The following is a 21,699-nucleotide window of genomic DNA, read 5'->3' as shown; positions in this document are numbered from 1 at the left end:
AGAACAGTAGGTTCTGTGTGAAGTGGAAAAAGCTGCCGTCCCTCCCCGTCCGGTGGTGGTGGGCACCTTCATGGCCATGGGGCGTACTCATCCGCCATGCCCTGGAAGTTTGGTGTGTGCTGGCTCAGGTCAGGGTTGGGGTGATTGTAAGCAGGGTGTGCTTGGGATCCTGGGTACCTTTGTGGGCGGGGTCCACCTCTTCCTCTCCCTGGTGAGCCCCCCCTGGTTGCCATCCAGTGTTGCCTTGCAGGTGTTAACGGATGAGGGCAGTTGCGAGCCATGTGCCCATGTTGTCTGCAATTATAACAGTTCAGGCCCCCCCAACGGGGTTGACCTCCTTGCCAAGGTGTTTGGTATCCCGGTTGAGCCACCCATGGTGTTGGATAACTCAACTGAGGCGGCAGGTAGGATGTTGGGGCGGTCATGGGCATGGGTTGGTTCATGTGTTGCGCCACTTGGGGGACCCCCATGGTAACGGGGTAGTTTGCTGCAACTGTTGCTGCATCATCTGGGTCACTGTCTTCTTTATTACCTGGGATAAGTCTTCCGGGTTCTCTACCACCATCTGCTTTTTGGGCTTATCACCTTTTTGGGCCTCTTTCAGCTGTAGTTTCAGCAGCTGGACTTGAAGGGACTGGACCTGTGTGTCCGCTCCCCCTTTGTCCTTGTTATATTGGGTGAGGTGGTGATGCGTGTGCGAGTTGAATTGTGGTAGGGGAAGTGCCATTAACCCCACTGTGTTTCTGAGTTTAACTTTAACTTCTCCGGGACATCCATTCACCACCATTTCTTTCCACATGCTGAGTGTAGTCTCCGTGTGGTCATATGGTTCTTCATGGACAGTCCTCCACGTAGTCTTGGCCCTGTCCAGGTAGGCTGCTGGTTGTTCTTCTGGAGTGATGGTGAAAGAGGACAGGGTAGCATGGTTCCTTTCAGTGGGATACGCCCGACGCAACACCTCCCACAGTGCCTGACGTATGTCCCCCAGTGGTGCGGTGGGGGGTGTTGCGTTCAGATCTGCTTCTTTTATGAGAGACGCCATGGTTCCATGATCTGTTGCTCTGGCTAGTAGTAGCGCTTTCATGTCTCCTAAGCATAGGCGTAGTCCAGAGGTAAGGGTTTGGAGCTGCAGCAGCCATGCCGAGGCTCCTCCGTGCAGACTAGGGAGTTGTTCCAGGAGTGTGGTCAGGTCAGTCATCTTCCATGGCTGGTATTCTTCAAACCGAGGGTCTGCTGCGGGTCTGAGTGGCAGTTGTCTTGCAGAACTGACACCCCCACTAAGGCCCCAGTGTTCCCTCGATGTCATTCCCCTTTCTCTTAGTTTTTCCAAGCGAACCGACCTTCTGACTGGCTCAACTAGATCGGTCACTTTCCCTGTCATTACCCCCTCTACGTGGAACGTCCCGCCGTCCCTGTCCGCTTTCTCTAACAGGGTTTTTGCTAGGACGATGGACTCATTCACCTGCCTTTGTAGGTTCACGATGTCCATACTGGTGGGGGTGTGTCTGGTCCCACCTTCGTCATCCTCGCTGGGTAGATTTCCTTGGGAGGACCAGGATGCTTCGCTGTTCCCCGGGGTGAGTGAGTGGCACCTTAAGTAATGGTCTGGGTTGGGGGTGGAGGTGAACTTGGTTCCTCCGCCTCCAACCATATCAGAAAGGGAGGTTGGGCCTCCTCCCCCTGTCTCATAGTTTTGCACCTCCTCACAGTCAAGGTGTCCACCATGTATGCCCATGCTGACGGTTCCGGTCAACTCTCCACCCTTGAGAGAGAATACCGGAGCTTGTATTGCGGGTGAAGCAGGAGACAGTGCTGATCGGAATGGATTGAGGGATTTTCCCCCTTGGGGTTGTCCAAATGAATAAGGAGGGGGCGTCTGGGTTACTTCTTTTGGCACTTCTGGGTATAATGTAGGTGGAGCAGACGCAACGGTAGCGTCTGTATCGTCAGTCGGTCCTGTATTTAGATCAGTCGTGGCGGTCGTCACTATCCCCATCATATCTGGTTTCTTATATGGGAGGGCCCTTCTAGTCTCCTCTATAGCCCAGATCCCTATTCTCAACTCTGCCTCTGCCTTTTCTCTGTTCTTGGTCCCTTCCTTCTTAAACATGTGGTTCCTGTTTCTGTCCTTTTCACTTTCTATTCCTTTCTCAACTGCTTCCTTCAAAACTTCCTCCATCACTACAAGTTGTCCCTTTGTCGGGGCCCCTCCGCTAAAATAACCTGCCTGTGTCCATCTCAACTTTACTTCCTCCCACACTTTCCTTATTGCTTTATATTGTTCTTTTCCCCCCGCTCTATCCTGTATCTTCTGTTCCAAATATTCGCTACATTTAAGTTTGGTTGGTGGAATGGTTGCCATTTTTGTTACCCGTATAAATGTCCCTCTATCTTTGTATACTTAGCCCGTCGTTGGTCAAAACCAGCGATGTATTCACGGTGCTGACACAGACTTATCTCTGGTGCCCCACCCTCGTAGACAAAGTTCCTACAACTATAAATTTACTTTCATTTAATAAACTGCCTATATTACAGAAGCAGAATAATAACCACTTCAACCTTTATTAAGACAGTTCGTTAATTGTATTGTTGAAATAACCCAGGACAATACCAACAGCACGGCGGCTGACCACAATTCACTCAGTAATTCTTAAAAATTATACAAATAAAATAAAATTGATTAAAAAGAGACCTGTGAAACGCTCAATCAACACTACAATATTCCAAATTATCCGACTGTATATCTGACTCCTAACTGATGACTACTGATATTTCCAGGTTAATTTTCGTGCACCCGACTGTATTGACGCTCCGGACTGAGAGTCACTTCAGTCCGCCCCAATTTCACGGAATGCACTATCCCAATGTATCTGACTGTATATTAATGTCTCGAACTAAACGCCACTTCAGCCGGACAGAAACTCACAGATACATGTTGCCAATCCCAGTTTGCTGACGCTACTTGAGTAGTTATACCGATCCCAATTCAATTGACGCTACTCGGTTGTCGATCCCAGTTATACTGACGCGACTCGACTATTTCTACCCAATCCCAGTCTTACTGACGCTACTTGGCCCTAAACGAGATCAATCCCAGTATTACTGACGCGACTTGATCTCACAATTCAGGCATTAAACACCAAATATCCTTGTACTCAGCCTTCACATTTGTCTATACAATTTCATGTAATATTAACAGTAATTCATACTCACGCCAGTACTACTGATCAAAATTTGGATAAAGACTATAATACAATATGCAGATTTTGTTTTAACAGGCTCTGCTTACCCTTTTTTTTAAGTCGAGCTCGTTGATCAGTTTCCCGGGGGAAGTAGAATCGCCGATGGCTCCTGCGGACAGGTCACCCGTCCTTACGAGATTGTCCCGGACTTGTCTCCTCTCACATCAACCATTAATGGACCGAATTCAGGAGTATGAAACCATCCTCTGCTACCAAGTTTTGTTGATGATCAGTTACTTGAGAAGGAGACCAAGTCAAGACGCTGGACCGGGTGGATTCAGTTTATAGTAGGCAGTTTATTATGAGACAAAGATATTTGCCAAAGCGTGCACGGACTCCTTCGTTTAGCTCATAGGGAACTAGCGTAAGAGCGCCCCGAAACATGGTGTGCATCCAATTTATACAATGAAATAACAGTGTGTTGACGTAGGTTGACTCTAGTAGGTCCGCTCTCCTGACTGGTCGATGAGTGGAGGGACGGTCCATTCTCCAGGTGGTGTCGACTTCCCATTGGCTCTTGTCAGTGTCCTTTGTCCTCGGAGTCCAACACCCCTAAGTGTGTTTTTCTGCTAATTCGTGTCTGGGTGGTTGCGATATTCATGGAATGTTGTTTTTTACACCAGTGGTCAGTTCGTGTGGCTAGGGCGCTTTCATGTCTTGACATTTTTGTGTGAGTGCTTAAGTCAGCCATCTGTCTCTGGGTGTGGTCGTGATTGGTATCAGTTGGTTGCTCAATATGTCTCTGGAATTTTGTTGTGTGCTGTTGTGAAGCATGTTGTGCAAATGCCCTCCTTATATATCATTAGGTAAAACGTTAGATTATCTTTATTACAGCTACCTATTCGTCACCAGACCCACTGGCTCCAGGTCATCTATAAGTCTTTGCTAGGTAAAGCTCCGCCTTATCTCAGCTCACTGGTCACGATAATAACACCCACCCGTAGCATTCGCTCCAGCAGATATATCTCACTGGTCATCCCCAAAGCCAACACCTCCTTTGGCTGCCTTTCCTTCCAGTTCTCTGCTGCCAATGACTGGAACGAATTGCAAAAATCGCTGAAGCTGGACACTTATATTTCCCTCACTAACTTTAAACATCAACTATCTGAGCAGCTAACCGATCGCTGCAGCTGTACATAGGCCATCTGTAAATAGCCCACCCAGTCTACCTACCTCATCCCCATATTGTTTTTATTTACTTTCTGCTCTTTTGCACACCAGTATTTCTACTTGCACATCATCATCTGCTCATCTATCACTCCAGTGTTAATTTGCTAAATTGTAATTACCTCACTACCATGGCCTATTTATTCCCGTACCTCCTCATGCCATTTGCACACACTGAATATAGACTTTCTTTTTTTCTATTGTGTTATTGACTGTACGCTTGTTTATTCCATTTGTAACTCTATGTTGTTGTTTGTGTCGCACTGCTTTGCTTTATCTTGGCCAGGTTGCAGTTCTCAATGAGAACTTGTTCTCCACTAGCTTACCTGGTTAAATAAAGGTGAAATAAAATAAAATAAGATTTTTTTGTATCTTTCCCAGAAAGGGGATGTAGCTCAGTGGTAGAGCGCATGCTTTGCATGTATGAGGTCCTGGGTTCAATCCCCAGCTTCTCCATTTAAAATTATTGCATTGACCCAACTCCTACTTTACAGAATGTTGAAAGTTTAAGCAGGAAACAGAGATGTGCTAAATAATTTGGTCTTGTAATCTGAAGAACATGCGTTCAATCCCTATTTGTACATTTATAGAACAGAAGTGGCATTGTCCAACTTTTATGGCGTCATTTTCAAAAACTGAAGTTCATGGGTTCGATCCCAGTCTGTACCTGGTTTAAGAATTGCTGCAATCATTTCCTTGTAGTTTCAATGGAGTGGTGTATATAAAAAGTACATTGTATTGATATTGCATTTTATCTGCAAATGAAATGGGATGGAAGCTCAGAGGGGGAGTGCATGCAAAATATGTATGAGTTCCTCGGTTCAATCCCAAGATTCTCCACTGAGTTTATTTGTGTGCCAAATTCACATTTACACAACTACTACTTTCCAGAAAGTTAACCTCTCTGGGCTAGGTGGGACGAATTCGTCCCACTTAGCTAACTTCCGGTGAAAATGCATAGCTTCAAAATTCTAAATACACTATCGTTATATTAAAACATTTATGTAAATACATGTAGGTTACAGTTTTTAAAAGCTTAACATCTTGTTAATCCAGCCAGTGTGTCAGATATCAAAAATGTTTTGCGGCGAAAGCATACATTATAAAAATCTGAGGACAGCTCCCGCAAACACAAGCATTCCTGGCATTTTCCAACCAAGCATTAGCGTCACTAAAGTCAGAAATAGCAATAAAATAATCAATTACCTTTGAAGATCTTCGTCTGGTGGCAATGCCAAGTGTCCTAACTACTTAGTGAATATCCATTATGTTTGATAAAATCCATTTTTATAGCCTAACACGAAACATTTGTAAACCACTTGCGTCGTGATTTCCGTCTCCTTCAACTTTGGACTTGACATTCGTGGTAATTACACCCACAAGCCAAACGTGTATCTAGTCAAGGTCGGCTTCATTGCAATCCTCTGATTGTTAGTGACACATCTACCCTGATGTCTTTTTTCCTGGGACCTATTGACCGAAAGAAACCGATTTGAAGACAGCGATCAATGACCTCTTTACGCACCAATGGTAGGACCGGTCTATCGTTGATTGACTGTATTTTGGCCCAATGACCACTGATCACCTTGAAATCTAGCTTGGAAGATAGCCAATGAGCAAAGGTAAATGACGATGTGTGATGGTTATACGTTTGAAGACCAGCCTTTGTCATAAACTCTGGCGTAAAAGAGGTTCTCTCGCCATTGCAAATTCTACTTGACGGAGCCAGGAGTGTTACGCATAGCGGTAAATAATCGAAAGCATTTTCAGCAAGTTTATATAGTGAAATTATGGCGAATAAATCAGGAAAGTCTAAAACAAAGTCTAGGTATACAGATTTAACCGAGATTTTAGAGGAAATTGATAGAGAAAGCGAAACGGAATTGTTGGAAGAATCCTCTTTTAGTGAAGCTAGCTTTGACTCTTTAGTTGAAGAAATGTTTCTTCACGGGGAGGACGCCGTGCTTGATAAGTAAGTGCTAATGTTATTATTTGAAATGAATAATATGAAATATCATTTTTTTTTTTATTGAGATTTTCTTATTTTATTTGCAACATATAAAAATTCCATCAGTAACGCTATGTCTTCCCTGTGGCTCAGTTGGTAGCACATGGTGTGTATAATGCCAGGGCTACGGGGCCGAATCCCACGGGCGACCAAAAAAAAAAAAGAAAAAATGCATGAAATGTATACATTCACTACTGTAAGTCGCTCTGGATAAGTGTGTCTGCTAAATGACTAAAATGTACATGTGAAAAGTACACATTGGCTGTACTGTGTGTTTATATATATTTTTTTAATTGAATTTACATAAACGTGGAATGGAACAGCATTTCACCATAATGTTCCCTGTACTCTATATAATACACATATGTTTATTTTACATGTTGATACAGGGCTCATATATGAAAGTATTCTTTATATAATACACATATGTTTATTTTACATGTTGATACAGGGCTCATATGTGAAAGTATTCTTACTGAGTTTTGTCTTTCATTCACAGTGGCAGTGATTCTGACTATCAACCACCAGTGGCTAGGTGCCCATCCCCCTCTGAAGCTGGTTCATCCAGACGGACCCCTGCTGTCTCTGGCTCCACACCTACCCAGCCATCTAGAGGTGTGAAGTCAGTTTCAAAGAAGAGGAGGTGGAGCAGAGAGAAACCTGCAGACAAAGGGCCAGAGGGTCGTTGGCACTCTGTGTCAGAAGATGATGTGGAACCAACTCCACCAGTTTTCAGACCCAAAAGGCAGCCAGGCCCCCAACTTGACATGACTGCAAAGTACAGCCCCATGCAACTTTTCCAACTGTTTTTCACCTCGTCAGTTGTTGATTCCCTGGTGTCTAACACCAACAAGTATGGCGCAAGGAAGCAGGCAGGAAAGAAAGAGGCATGGAAGCCCATTTCCATTTCAGACCTTCTCTGCTTTCTTTCACTGATCATTTACATGGGGCTGGTCAAGTTGAAAACTCTGAAGACCTACTGGAAGACGTCAGCTCTCTACCAACTGCCTTTCCCCATGACTGTGATGTCTTGTAAAAGGTTTCTGACTATCTCACGGGCACTTCACATCAGTGACCCAGACGTTGATGGGGAGAATGACAAGCAGAGAGGCACACCAAGGTTTGATAGGCTATGCAAAATCAAACCTCTCTACCCCAACATCGTTGAGTCTTGCAAGACCTATTTTCAGCCTGCCCAGAACCTGTCCATTGATGAGAGGATGGTAGCCTCAAAGGCCAGAATCAGCCTCAAACAATACATGCGAAACAAACCGACCAAGTGGGGATACAAACTGTTTGTTTTGGCTGATTCTGTGTGTGCCTACACCTGTAATTTTTTTGTTTATGAGGGGAAGAGCAGTTTTGCAACCGGTAATGGGCTGAGTTATGATTCCGTTATGGAATTATTGGATTTTCAACTGCTGGGGAAGGGCTACAAACTGTTTGTAGACAACTTCTACACAAGCCCTACCCTGTTCAGAGACCTGAGGCAGCGTGATGTGTGGGCTTGTGGCACCATTCGGACCAACAGGATAGGCTTTCCGAAAACCAAGGAAAACGACATGCCTAAGCGGGCTGAGCGGGGTACCATGCGATGGATCCGTGAAGATGGCCTGCTGTTTGTAAAGTGGATGGATACCAGGGAGGTGGTCATGTGCTCCACTATCCACAAGGCCTTCAGTGGAGATCACGTCATCAGGCGTATGAAGGACGGTAGCGGGGCATGGAACACCAAAAATGTCCCCATTCCAGCAGCTGTGAAGGACTACAACAAGGGCATGGGGGGTGTAGACCTGTCAGATGCACTGATAGGATACTACAATGTCCTACACAAGACCATGAAATGGTACAAAACATTTTTCTATAATTTTATTGACATTGGTGTGGTCAATTCTTTCATACTGCAGAAGGAAATGGCCAAGAGCTGTGGACAGCCCCCCATGTCACAGCTTGCATTCAGAGAGCTGCTCATCCAGGAGCTTGCTGCCTACACTGAAGCACCTTCTGTCCCCTCTACCTCTGTCCCTTCTGCTCCAAACTGTGGTGTTCACCTGCCCAGATACATCTCTGAAGGCATGGTTGTGCCTCAGGGCAAAAAGGCCACAGTGGGGAGACGTCGCTGTGCCCTTTGTCACAGAAAATGTGCCATCACCTGCACCACCTGCGCAGTAAGCCTCTGCTTTACAGCAGAAAGAAACTGCTATGTGGCATGGCACCATCAGCACAATATTGTGGACTGAGGGTCTTCTGTACTGTAAATGTGTAAATAGTTCCCAATGTTATTTTTTTACTTTTTTTTGGGGGGGGGGGGGGGAGTGTTAGAATGACATTTGTATTTTGTATATAGTTTCTTTCAATATGTATCACTGTACCAATTTGGCCACTTGGGTACATTTGGGTACATTGGTGTGGGACATCTGGGTGACTTCATGATGAATGGCATGTGGCTCGCTCATTTTTGGAGTTAATTTTCCGAAACTTTGCTCAGCTATTGTTGCCATCTTATTTTATTCAATCAAATCATCCCCAGCATCCCATCTGTATGTTTGTCTGTTCTTGTTTATTTGAAAGATGATACAGCAACAATAAAAAACAGAAAACGTATGTTTGTTTCCTTGTATTTTCTAATACCAGATCTATTGTGTTATATTCTCCTACATTCAATTCACATTTCCACAAACTTCAGAGTGTTTCCTTTCAAATGAAACCAAGAAAATGCATATCCTTGCTACTGGGCCTGAGCTACAGACAGTTAGATTTGGGTATGTCTTCAGGCGGAAATTAAGAGAAGTGGGGGGTAGCCCAAACAGGTTAATGTATAATTTGTAGATTAGAGTGGCATGGTGGCCAAGTGGTAAGGCTTCGGTCTTGTAAACCGAAGATCATAGATTCAAATCCCGTGCGTGCCTGTATGAAGGACATCTGATATCATGGACCTGTGCTCTTATTGGAGGACTTTCCAGAAAAAGCAAGGTGTATCAATACTGCAACACAGCTATTATAGTAAGGGATGTATCTCTATGGTAGAGCCAGTACTTTACATGTATGCGGTCCAACGTTAATCCCCAACTTCTCTGTTGAGTGTATTTAGTTGTTAAATTAGCTTTTCCACAACTCCCACTTTCCAGAATGTTGACATTCTAAGAAGGAAATAGATATGCTAAATCATGTGTTTCTGTAAACTGAAGCACATGGGTTCAATCCTTGTTCGACGTTTATGGAAGATAGCTGATATTATGGAAATGTACATTCATTAGAACAGTGTAAAGTAAAGGTAAAATGTATTGATATGACCACTGCGACCTGAATGCTCTAGTTGGCTGACCCTCGCTACCTATTCGTCACCAGACCCACTGGCTCCAGGTCATCTATAAGTCTATGCTAGGTAAAGCTAAATTGTAATTACTTCGCTACTATGGCCTATTTATTGCCTTACCTCCTCATGCCATCTGCACACACTGAATATAGACTTTCTTTTTTTCTATTGTGTTATTGACCTTTCGCTTGTTTATTCCATTTGTAACACTGTGTTGTTGTTTGTGTCGCACTGCTTTGCTTTATCTTGGCCAGGTCGCAGTTCCAAATGAGAACTTGGTCTCCACTAGCTTACCTGGTTAAATAAAGATGAAATAAAATGTAAAAAAAGAAACATTTTTTTCTTTCCCAGAAAGGGGATGTAGCTCAGTGGTAGAGCACATGCTTCGCATGTATGAGGTCCTGCGTTCAACACCCAGCTTCTCCATTTAAAATTATTGCATTGAACCAACTCCTACTTTACAGAATGTTGAAATTTTAAGCAGGAAACAGAGATGTGCTAAATAATTTGGTCTTGTAATCTGAAGAACATGCGTTCAATCCCTGTTTGTACATTTATAGAACAGAAGTGGCATTGTTGCCAACGTTTATGGCGTCATTTTCAAAAAATGAAGTTCATGGGTTCGATCCCAGTCTGTACCTGGTTTAAGAATTGCTGCTATCATTTCATTGTAGTTTCAATGGAGTGGTGTATATAAAAACTACATTGTATTGATATTGCATTTTATCTGCAAATGAAATGCCTTCCTCTCCATCTTAAATAAGCATGCCCCTTTCAAGAAATTTAGAACCAGGAACAGATATAGCCCTTGGTTCTCCCCAGACCTGACTGCCCTTAACCAACACAAAAATATCCTGTGGCGTTCTGCATTAGCATCGAACTGCCCCCGCGATATGCAACTTTTTGGGGAAATTAGAAACCAATACACACAGGCAGTTAGAAACGCCAAGGCTAGCTTTTTCAAACAAAAATTTGCTTCGTGCAACTCCAACTCTAAAAAGTTCTGGGACATTGTAAAGTCCATGGAGAATAAGAACACCTCCTCCCAACTGCCCACTGCACTGAGGATAGGAAACTGTCACCACCGATAAGCCCACTATAATTGAGAATTTCAATAAGCATTTTTCTACGGCTGGCCATGCTTTCCACCTAACTACCCCTACTGCATTCAACAGCACTGCACCCCCCACAGCTACTCGCCCAAGCCTCCCCCATTTCTCCTTCTCCCAAATCCATTCAGCTGATGTTCTGAAAGAGCTGCAAAATCTGGACCCCTACAAATCAGCTGGGTTTGACAATTTGGACCCTTTCTTTCTAAAATTATCTGCCGAAATTATTGCAACCCCTATTACTAGCCTGTTCAACCTCTCTTTCGTGTCGTCTGAGATTCCCATAGATTGGAAAGCAGCTGCTGTCATCCCCCTCTTCAAAGGAGGTGACACTCTTGACCCAAATTGCTACAGACCTATATCCATCCTCCTCTGCCTTTCTAAGGTCTTCGAAAGCCAAGTCAACAAACAGATTACCGACTATTTCGAATCCCACCGCACCCTCTCCGCTATGCAATCTGGTTTCAGAGCTGGTCATGGGTGCACCTCAGCCACGCTCAAGGTCCTAAACGACATCGTAACCGCCATCGATAAGAAACAATACTGTGCTGCCGTATTCATTGACCTGGTCAAAGCTTTTGACTCTGTTAATCACCACATCCTCATCGGCAGACTTAGTAGCCTTGGTTTCTCAAACGATTGCGTCGCCTGGTTCACCAACTACTTCTCTGACAGAGTTCAGTGTGTCAAATCGGAGGGCCTACTGTCTGGACCTCTGGCAGTCTCTATGGGGGTACCACAGGGTTCAATTCTTGGGCCAACTCTTTTCTCTGTATACATAAATGATGTCGCTCTTGCTGCTGGTGAATCTCTGATCCACCTCTACGCAGACGACACCAATCTGTATACTTCTGGCCCTTCTTTGGACACTGTGTTAACAACCCTCCAGACGAGCTTCAATGCCATTCAACTTTCCTTCCGTGGCCTCCAACTGCTCCTAAACACAAGTAAAACTAAATGCATGCTCTTCAACCGATCGCTGCCTGCACCTGCCCGCCCATCCAGCATAACTTCTCTGGACGGTTCTAACTTAGAATTTGTGGACAACTACAAATACCTAGGTGTCTGGTTAGACTGTAAACTCTCCTTCCAGACTCACATCAATCATCTCCAATCCAAAGTGAAATCTAGAATTGGCTTCCTATTTCGCAACAAAGCATCCTTCACTCATGCTGCCAAACATACCCTCGTAAAACTGACCATCCTACCAATCCTCGACTTCGGCGATGTCATTTACAAAATAGCCTCCAATACCCTACTCAACAAGCTGGATGCAGTCTATCACAGTGCCATACGTTTTGTCACCAAAGCCCCATATACAACCCACCACTGCAATCTGTATGCTCTCGTTGGCTGGCCTTCACTTCATAATCGTCGCCAAACACATTGGCTCCAGGTCATCTACAAGACTCTGCTAGGTAAAGTCCCCCCTTATCTCCGCTCACTGGTCACCATAGCAGCACCCACCTGTAGCACGCGCTCCAGCAGGTATATCTCTCTGGTCACCCCTAAAGCCAACTCCTCCTTTGGTCGTCTCTCCTTCCAGTTCTCTGCTGCCAACGACTGGAACGAACTACAAAAATCTCTGAAATTGGAAACACTTATCTCCCTCACTAGCTTTAAGCACCAGCTGTCAGAGCAGCTCACAGATCACTGCACCTGTACATAGCCCATCTATAATTTAGCCCAAACTACTACCTCTTCCCCTACTGTATTTATTTATTTTATTTATTTTGCTCCTTTGCACCATATTATTTATATTTGAACTTTGAACTTTCTTCAAACTACAAATCTACCATTCCATTGTTTTTCTTGCTATACTTTATTTACTTTGCCACCATGGCATTTTTTGCTTTTACCTCCCTTATCTCACATCATTTGCTCACATTGTATATAGTCTTATTTTTTTTCTACTGTATTATTGACTGTATGTTGTTTACTCCATGTGTAACTCTGTGTTGTTGTATGTTGTCGAACTGCTTTGCTTTATCTTGGCCAGGTCGCAATTGTAAATGAGAACTTGTTCTCAACTTGCCTACCTGGTTACATAAAGGTGAAATAAATAAAAATAAAAAAATGGGATGGAAGCTCAGAGGGGGAGTGCATGCAAAATATGTATGAGGTCCTCGGTTCAATCCCAAGATTCTCCACTGAGTTTATTTGTGTGCCAAATTCACATTTACACAACTACTACTTTCCAGAATGTTGATGTATAATTTGTATAGTAGGGTGGCGTGGTGGCCAAGTGGTAAGGCATTGGTCTCGTAAACCGAAGATCATGGGTTCAAATCCCGTCCGTGCATGTATGAAAGACATCTGATATCATGGACCTGTGCTTTTATTGGAGGACTTTGCAGAAAGAGCAAGATGTGTCAATATTGCAACACAGCTATTAAAGTAAGGGGATGTATCTCTATGGTAGATCCAGTACTTTACATGTATGTGGTCCAACGTTAATCCCCAACTTCTCTGTTGATTGGATTTAGTTGTTAAATTAACTTTTGCACAACTGCCACTTTCCAGAATGTTGACATTCTAAGAAGGAAATAGATATGCTAAATCATCTGTTTCTGTAAACTGAAGCACATGGGTTCAATCCTTGTTCAACGTTTATGGAAGATAGCTGATGTTATGGAAATGTACATTCATTAGAACAGTGTAAAGAAAAGGTAAATTGTATTGATATGACCACTGCGACCTGAATGCTCTAGTCGGCTGGCCCTCGCTACCTATTCGTCACCAGACCCACTGGCTCCAGGTCATCTATAAGTCTATGCTAGGTAAAGCTCCGCCTTATCTCAGCTCACTGGTCACGATAACAGCACCCACCCGTAGCACGCGCTCCAGCAGGTATATCTCACTGGTCATCCCCAAAGCCAACACCTCCTTTGGCCGCCTTTCCTTCCAGTTCTCTGCTGCCAATGACTGGAACGAATTGCAAAAATCGCTGAAGCTGGAGACTTATATTTCCCTCACTAACTTTAAACATCAGCTATCTGAGCAGCTAACCGATCGCTGCAGCTGTACATAGCCCATCTGTAAATAGCCCACCCAATCTACCTCATCCACATATTGTTTTTATTTACTTTCTGCTCTTTTGCACACCAGTATTTGTACTTGCACATCATCATCTGCTCATCTATCACTCCAGTGTTAATTTGCTAAATTGTAATTACTTCGCTACTATGGCCCATTTATTGCCGTACCTCCTGTCATGACTGTCCTGATCAGGTCAGGGTACAGGAGACCACCACCCTACAGATTATCTCCCAAACCCCCAACAGAGGAGGAGAGATCTAGGGGTCTGAAGATGTGGGGGTTTATGACACCTCATGCCCATAATAAACCTTAGGCCACAGAGAAATTCCTTTGTCCTAACAATGGAGAACTGGCCTCAGAACATTAAACATGCAATAAAGGGACTTTGGAACAATGGTTTCCGTCAGCCACAATGGTGGTCATGACGAGAGGTGGAATATTAAAATGTATGTAACTTTTGTATTGTTTTTAAAGGTTAAGAGATGACGTTATTATGAAAACATTGTACCTTTAAGAGTTTTCCCAGTATATGCCTGATGTTTATACATTGTACGTTGTGTGGAAAATATCCAAATCAAACAGAATGTTTTGGTAAAGATGAAATGTGAAGTTAGTGTCTAAAATTGGATTTTTAGTCAAAATCTAGGCCTTGCCCCTTTACTTGGTCCGCCCAGAGAATTGCCCTAAAGGCGGTTACACCCACTTCTGACCCAAGGGTATAAGACAGGAGAGTAAAGAATTAACATAGGAGACTAATTGACCCCAAGCTGCAGCGAAGGTCTAACAAAGTCGACGAACCCCAAAACGAAACACAAGGTTGAAGACAAAGAAAAACATTTCTACACAAGCTACGGACGAGTAGCTGTGTCTAAGCGGGTGAATTCAAGCCGAACCACCCAGCCTCCACTCTCCATTGAATCGTGGTATCTACACCGTTCGAGCCCAAAGCTGTGAGCTCTGAGCTACAGAGCTGTCTGTCCTTAGAAGATGGCGAGGGATCAGACCACTAAGCCAAGAAGGACACTGACATCGTGAGGACAACCAGAGAGTTGCGCCGGAGAAGTGCGTCATTGAGAAGCCTAAACGACCCACGCGGAGCTTCCCACCTGAGACCTCCAACATGTAATTACATCATTATATTCTGACCCATAAGAGCGGCAGTTCGGGCAAGGCTAGGTTTTAAATAAGCATAGCTGACAAATGAACCCAAATGTATATTTCTCTCATGTACTTCCTTTGTTTCTCTCTCTTTTAAATCCCCATTTTGGGTAAAACGCGCCATAGTGTGTTGGCCCTTTATACTAAGTCCTAATCAATAGCTAGACTGTGTTTTGTGTATGTGTATTTTTATCATCATTTTAGCTTGCTAGTAAATAAATAATCAACTAAGATTGGTGTGGTAAATTCATTGGTAAAGCCCGGGTCCGTGCAGATTCCCGGATTATGCGACGTTCAGAATGAGACTGTAGAGGAAATTGATTAATTTAGCGACTGTTGTAAAATCGATATTCTGATATCCTTTGAGTTAATTTGGGAAATAGAAACTCAATCAAAATAATGTTCCCATGGTGCCCCAGGTCAATGAGTTAATTGCTTGATTCATTGCTTAATTCATTTAATCACGCAATTAAAAACCGTTAATCATTCGATGAGCAACAGTCGTCACATTAACTAATACAACGTCACGACACTCCTCATGCCATTTGCACACACTGTATATAGACTTTCTTTTTTTCTATTGTGTTATTGACTGTCCGCTTGTTTATTCCATTTGTAACACTGTGTTGTTGTTTGTGTCGCACTGCTTTGCTTTATCTTGGCCAGGTCGCAGTTCTAAATGAGAACTTGTTCTCCACTAGCTTACCTGGTTAAATAAAGATGAAATAAAATTTTAAAAAAAAATAAAACAATTCTTTCACAGAAAGGGGATGTAGCTCAGTGGTAGAGCGCATGCTTCGCATGTATGAGGTCCTGGGTTCAATCCCCAGCTTCTCCACTTAAAATTATTGCATTGACCCAACTCCTAATTCACAGAATGTTGAAATTTTAAGCAGGAAACAGAGATGTGCTAAATAATTTGGTCTTGTAATCAGAAGAACATTCGTTCAATCCCTGTTTGTACATTTATAGAACAGACGTGGCATTGTTGCCAACTTTTATGGCGTCATTTTCAAAAACTGAAGTTTATGGGTTCGATCCCAGTCTGTACCTGGTTTAAGAATTGCTGCTATCATTTCATTGTAGTTTCAATGGAATGGTGTATATAAAAAGTACATTGTATTGATATTGCATTTTATCTGCAAATGAAATGGGATGGAAGCTCAGAGGGGGAGTGCATGCAAAATATGTATGAGGTCCTCGGTTCAATCCCAAGATTCTCCACTGAGTTTATTTGTGTGCCAAATTCACATTTACACAACTACTACTTTCCAGAATGTTGATGTATAATTTGTAGAGTAGAGTGGCATGGTGGCCAAGTGGTAAGGCGTTGGTCTCGTAAACTGAAGATATTGGGTTCAAATCCCGTCCGTACCTGTATGAAAGACATCTGATATCATGGACCTGTGCTTTTATTGGAGGACTTTGCATAAAAAGCAAGTTGTATCAATATTGCAACACAGCTATTATAGTAAGGGGATGTATCTCTATGGTAGAGCTAGTACTTTACATGTATGCGGTCCAACGTTAATCACCAACTTCTCTGTTGATTGTATTTAGTTGTTAAATTATCTTTTGCACAAGTCCCACTTTCCAGAATGTTGACATTCTAAGAAGGAAATAGATATGCTAAATCATCTGTTTCTGTAAACTGAAGCACATGGGTTCAATCCTTGTTCGACGTTTATGGAAGATAGCTGATATTATGTAAATGTACTTTCATTAGAACAGTGTAAAGAAAAGGTAAATTGTATTGATATGACCACTGCGACCTGTATGCTCTAGTCGGCTGGCCCTCGCTACCTATTCGTCACCAGACCCACTGGCTCCAGGTCATCTATAAGTCTATGCTAGGTAAAGCTCCGTCTTATCTCAGCTCACTGGTCACGATAACAACACCCACCCGTAGCACACGCTCCAGCAGGTATATCTCAATTGGTCATCCCCAAAGCCAACACCTCCTTTGGCCGCCTTTCCTTCCAGTTCTCTGCTGATAATGACTGGAACGAATTGCAAAAATCGCTGAAGCTGGAGACTTATATTTCCCTCACTAACTTTAAACATCAGCTATCTCAGCAGCTAACCGATCGCTGCAGCTGTACATAGCCCACCTGTAAATATCCCACCCAATCGACCTACCTCATCCACATATTGTTTTTATTTACTTTCTGCTCTTTTGCACACCAGTATTTGTCCTTGCACATCATCATCTGCTCATCTATCACTCCAGTGTTAATTTGCTAAATTGTAATTACTTCGCTACTATGGCCTATTTATTATCTTACCTCCTCATGCCATTTGCACACACTGTATATAGACTTTCCTTTTTTCTATTGGGTTATTGACTGTACGCTTGTTTATTCCAATTGTTACTCTATGTTGTTGTTTGTGTCGCACTGCTTTGCTTTATCTTGGCCAGGTCGCAGTTCTAAATGAGAACTTGTTGTCCACTAGCTTACCTGGTTAAATAAAGATGAAATAAAATAAAAAAAAGAAACATTTTTTTCTTTCCCAGAAAGGGGATGTAGCTCAGTGGTAGAGCGCATGCTTCGCATGTATGAGGTCCTGGGTTCAATCCCCAGCTTCTCCATTTAAAATTATTGCATTGACCCAACTCCTACTTTACAGAATGTTGAAATTTTAGGCAGGAAACCGAGATGTGCTAAATAATTTGATCTTGTAATCTGAAGAACATGCGTTCAATCCCTGTTTGTACATTTATAGAACAGAAGTGGCATTGTTGCCAACTTTTATGGCGTCATTTTCAAAAACTGAAGGTCATGGGTTCGATCCCAGTCTGTACCTGGTTTAAGAATTGCTGCTATCATTTCATTGTAGTTTCAATGGAGTGGTGTATATAAAAAGTACATTGTATTGATATTGCATTTTATCTGCAAATGAAATGGGATGGAAGCTCAGAGGGGGAGTGCATGCAAAGTATGTATGAGGTCCTCGGTTCAATCCCTAGATTCTCCACTGAGTTTATTTGTGTGCCAAATTCACATTTACACAAGTACTACTTTCCAGAATGTTGATGTATAATTTGTAGAGTAGAGTGGCATGGTGGCCAAGTGGTAAGGCGTCGGTCTCGTAAACCGAAGATCATGGGTTGAAATCCCGTCTGTGCCTGTATGAAAGACATCTGATATCATGGACCTGTGCTTTTATTGGAGGACTTTCCAGAAAAACAAGGTGTATCAATATTGCAACACAGCTATTATAGTAAGGGATGTATCTCTATGGTAGAGCCGGTACTTTACATGTATGCGGTCCAACGTTAATCCCCAACTTCTCTGTTGATTGTATTTAGTTGTTAAATTATCTTTTGCACAACTCCCACTTTCCAGAATGTTGACATTCTAAGAAGGAAATAGATGTGCTAAATCATCTGTTTCTGTAAACTGAAGCACATGGGTTCAATCCTTGTTCCACGTTTATGGAAGATAGCTGATATTATGCAAATGTACATTCATTAGAACAGTGTAAAGAAAAGGTAAATTGTATTGATATGACCACTGCGACCTGTATGCTCTAGTCGGCTGGCCCTCGCTACCTATTCGTCACCAGACCCACTGGCTCCAGGTCATCTATAAGTCTATGCTAGGTAAAGCTCCGCCTTATCTCAGCTCACTGGTCACGATAACAACACCCACCCGTAGCACACGCTCCAGCAAGTATATCTCACTGGTCATCCCCAAAGCCAACACCTCCTTTGGCCGCCTTTCTTTCCAGTTCTCTGCTGCCAATGACTGGAACGAATTGCAAAAATCGCTGAAGCTGGAAACTTATATTTCCCTCACTAACTTTAAACATCAGCTATCTGAGCAGCTAACCGATCGCTGCAGCTGTAAATAGCCCACCTGTAAATATCCCACCCAATCGACCTACCTCATCCACATATTGTTTTTATTTACTTTCTGCTCTTTTGCACACCAGTATTTTTACTTGCACATCATCATCTGCTCATCTATCACTCCAGTATTAATTTGCTAAATTGTAATTACTTCGCTACTATGGCCTATTTTTTGCCGTACCTCCTCAAGCCATTTGCACACACTGTATATAGACTTTCTTTTTTTCTATTGTGTTATTGACTGTACGCTTGTTTATTCCATTTGTAACTCTGTGTTGTTGTTTGTGTCGCACTGCTTTGCTTTATCTTGGCCAGGTCGCAGTTTTAAATGAGAACTTGTTCTCCACTAGCTGACCTGGTTAAATAAAGGTGAAATAAAATAAAAAAAAGAAACATTTTTTTCTGTACCGGAAAGGGGATGTAGCTCAGTGGTAGAGCGCATGCTTCGCATGTATGAGGTCCTGGGTTCAATCCCCAGCTTCTCCATTTAAAATTATTGCATTGACGCAACTCCTACTTTACAGAATGTTGAAATTTTAAGCAGGAAACAGAGATGTGCTAAATAATTTGGTCTTGTAATCTGAAGAACATGCGTTCAATCCCTGTTTGTACATTTATAGAACAGAAGTGGCATTGTTGCCAACTTTCATGGCGTCATTTTCAAAAGCTGAAGTTCATGGGTTCGATCCCAGTCTATACCTGGTTTAAGAATTGCTGCTATCATTTCATTGTAGTTTCAATGGAGTGGTGTATATAAAAAGTACATTGTATTGATATTGCATTTTATCTGCAAATGAAATGGGATGGAAGCTCAGAGGGGGAGTGCATGCAAAATATGTATGAGGCCCTCGGTTCAATACCAAGATTCTCCACTGAGTTTATTTGTGTGCCAAATTGACATTTACACAATTACTACTTTCCAGAATGTTGATGTATAATTTGTAGAGTAGAGTAAAATGGTGGCCAAGTGGTAAGGCGTCGGTCTCGTAAACTGAAGATCATGGTTTCGAATCCCGTCCGTGCCTGTATGAAAGACATCTGATATCATGGACCTGTGCTTTTATTGGAGGACTTTCCAGAAAAAGCAAGGTGTATCAATATCGCAACACAGCTATTATTGTAAGGGGTTGTATCTCTATGGTAGATCCAGTACTTTACATGTATGCGGTCCAACGTTAATCCCCAACTTCTCTGTTGATTGTATTTAGTTGTTAAATTATCTTTTGCACAACTCCCACTTTCCAGAATGTTGACATTCTAAGAAGGAAATAGATATGCTAAATCATCTGTTTCTGTAAACTGAAGCACATGGGTTCAATCCTTGTTCCACGTTTATGGAAGATAGCTGATATTATGGAAATGTACATTCATTAGAACAGTGCAAAGAAAAGGTAAATTGTATTGATATGACCACTGCGACCTGAATGCTCTAGTCGGCTGGCCATCGCTACCTATTCGTCACCAGACCCACTGGCTTCAGGTCATCTATAAGTCTATGCTAGGTAAAGCTCCGCCTTATCTCAGCTCACTGGTCACGATAACAACACCCACCCGTAGCATGCGCTACAGCAGGTATATCTCACTGCTCATCCCCAAAGCCAACACCTCCTTTGGCCGCCTTTCCTTCCAGTTCTCTGCTGCCAATGACTGGAACGAATTGCAAAAATCGCTGAAGCTAGAAACTTATATTTCCCTCACTAACTTTAAACATCAGCTATCTGAGCAGCTAACCGATCGCTGCAGCTGTACATAGCCCATCTGTAAATAGCACACCCTGTCTACCTACCTCATCCACATATTGTTTTTATTTACTTTCTGCTCTTTTGCACACCAGTATTTCTACTTGCACATCATCATCTGCTCATCTATTACTCCAGTGTTAATTTGCTAAATTGTAATTACTTCGCTACTATGGCCTATTTATTGTCTTACCTCCTCATGCCATTTGGACACACTGTATATAGACTTTCTTTTTTTCTATTGTGTTATTGACTGTACGCTTGTTTATTCCATTTGTAACACTGTGTTGTTGTTTGTGTCGCACTGCTTTGCTTTATCTTGGCCAGGTCACAGTTCTAAATGAGAACTTGTTCTCCACTAGCTTACCTGGTTAAATAAAGATGAAATAAAATTTTAAAAAGAAACATTTTTTTCTTTCCCAGAAAGGGATGTAGCTCAGTGATAGAGCGCATGCTTCGCATGTATGTGGTCCTGGGTTCAATCCCCAGCTTCTCCATTTAAAATTATTGGCTGAGAGGGCCCTAGTGGAGACGACTGGCTGAGAGGGCCCTAGTGGAGACAACTGGCTGAGAGGGTCCTAGTGGAGACGGCTGGCTGACAGGGCCGTAGTGGAGACGGCTGGCTGAGAGGGCCCTAGTGGAGACGACTGGCTGAGAGGGCCCTAGTGGAGACAACTGGCTGAGAGGGTCCTAGTGGAGACGGCTGGCTGACAGGGCCGTAGTGGAGACGGCTGGCTGAGAGGGCCCTAGTGGAGACGGCTGGCTGACAGGGCCCAAGTGGAGACGGCTGGCTGAGAGGGCCCTAGTGGAGACGGCTGGCTGAGAGGTTCCTAGTGGAGACGGCTGGCTGAGAGGGCCCTAGTGGAGACGGCACACCACCCTCAGAACCCTCATTACCCAGCACCCTCAGCACCCACCACTGATAAAATAATTTATACATTTAAGGTTTTGACTAAATGATTCCACCCTGAAAATATATAACTGAGTGATTATCATACTAATTCTATAAATGTGTGTGCATAGGACAAGCTGAGACATTCAAGGAAAAGGGGAACTGTTAACCTGTTA

At 43.1% G+C, this 21,699-nt stretch overlaps 8 non-coding genes across 8 annotated transcripts; all 8 read left to right on the top strand.

Annotated features, from left to right (window-relative positions):
- The first annotated feature begins 4,793 nt into the window (after positions 1 to 4,793).
- trnaa-ugc (transfer RNA alanine (anticodon UGC)) lies at positions 4,794 to 4,865 on the top strand. Its single transcript has one exon. It is a non-coding gene; the product is annotated as a tRNA-Ala (tRNA).
- Positions 4,866 to 10,087: 5,222 nt separating this feature from the next.
- On the top strand, positions 10,088 to 10,159 carry trnaa-cgc (transfer RNA alanine (anticodon CGC)). Its single transcript has one exon. It is a non-coding gene; the product is annotated as a tRNA-Ala (tRNA).
- A 2,914-nt stretch (positions 10,160 to 13,073) lies between these two features.
- On the top strand, positions 13,074 to 13,145 carry trnat-cgu (transfer RNA threonine (anticodon CGU)). Its single transcript has one exon. It is a non-coding gene; the product is annotated as a tRNA-Thr (tRNA).
- A 2,660-nt stretch (positions 13,146 to 15,805) lies between these two features.
- trnaa-cgc (transfer RNA alanine (anticodon CGC)) lies at positions 15,806 to 15,877 on the top strand. The gene has a single exon. It is a non-coding gene; the product is annotated as a tRNA-Ala (tRNA).
- A 1,680-nt stretch (positions 15,878 to 17,557) lies between these two features.
- trnaa-cgc (transfer RNA alanine (anticodon CGC)) lies at positions 17,558 to 17,629 on the top strand. The gene has a single exon. It is a non-coding gene; the product is annotated as a tRNA-Ala (tRNA).
- A 467-nt stretch (positions 17,630 to 18,096) lies between these two features.
- Positions 18,097 to 18,168, top strand: trnat-cgu (transfer RNA threonine (anticodon CGU)). The gene has a single exon. It is a non-coding gene; the product is annotated as a tRNA-Thr (tRNA).
- Positions 18,169 to 19,306: 1,138 nt separating this feature from the next.
- Positions 19,307 to 19,378, top strand: trnaa-cgc (transfer RNA alanine (anticodon CGC)). Its single transcript has one exon. It is a non-coding gene; the product is annotated as a tRNA-Ala (tRNA).
- A 1,678-nt stretch (positions 19,379 to 21,056) lies between these two features.
- Positions 21,057 to 21,128, top strand: trnaa-cgc (transfer RNA alanine (anticodon CGC)). The gene has a single exon. It is a non-coding gene; the product is annotated as a tRNA-Ala (tRNA).
- The last annotated feature ends 571 nt before the right edge of the window (positions 21,129 to 21,699 follow it).

The sequence above is a fragment of the Salmo trutta genome, unplaced genomic scaffold, assembly GCF_901001165.1.
Source record: "Salmo trutta unplaced genomic scaffold, fSalTru1.1, whole genome shotgun sequence".
Classification (NCBI taxonomy): Eukaryota; Metazoa; Chordata; class Actinopteri; order Salmoniformes; family Salmonidae; genus Salmo; species Salmo trutta.
The sequence above is the reverse complement of the archived record's forward strand: the minus strand, read 5'-3'. Positions and strand labels throughout refer to the sequence as shown.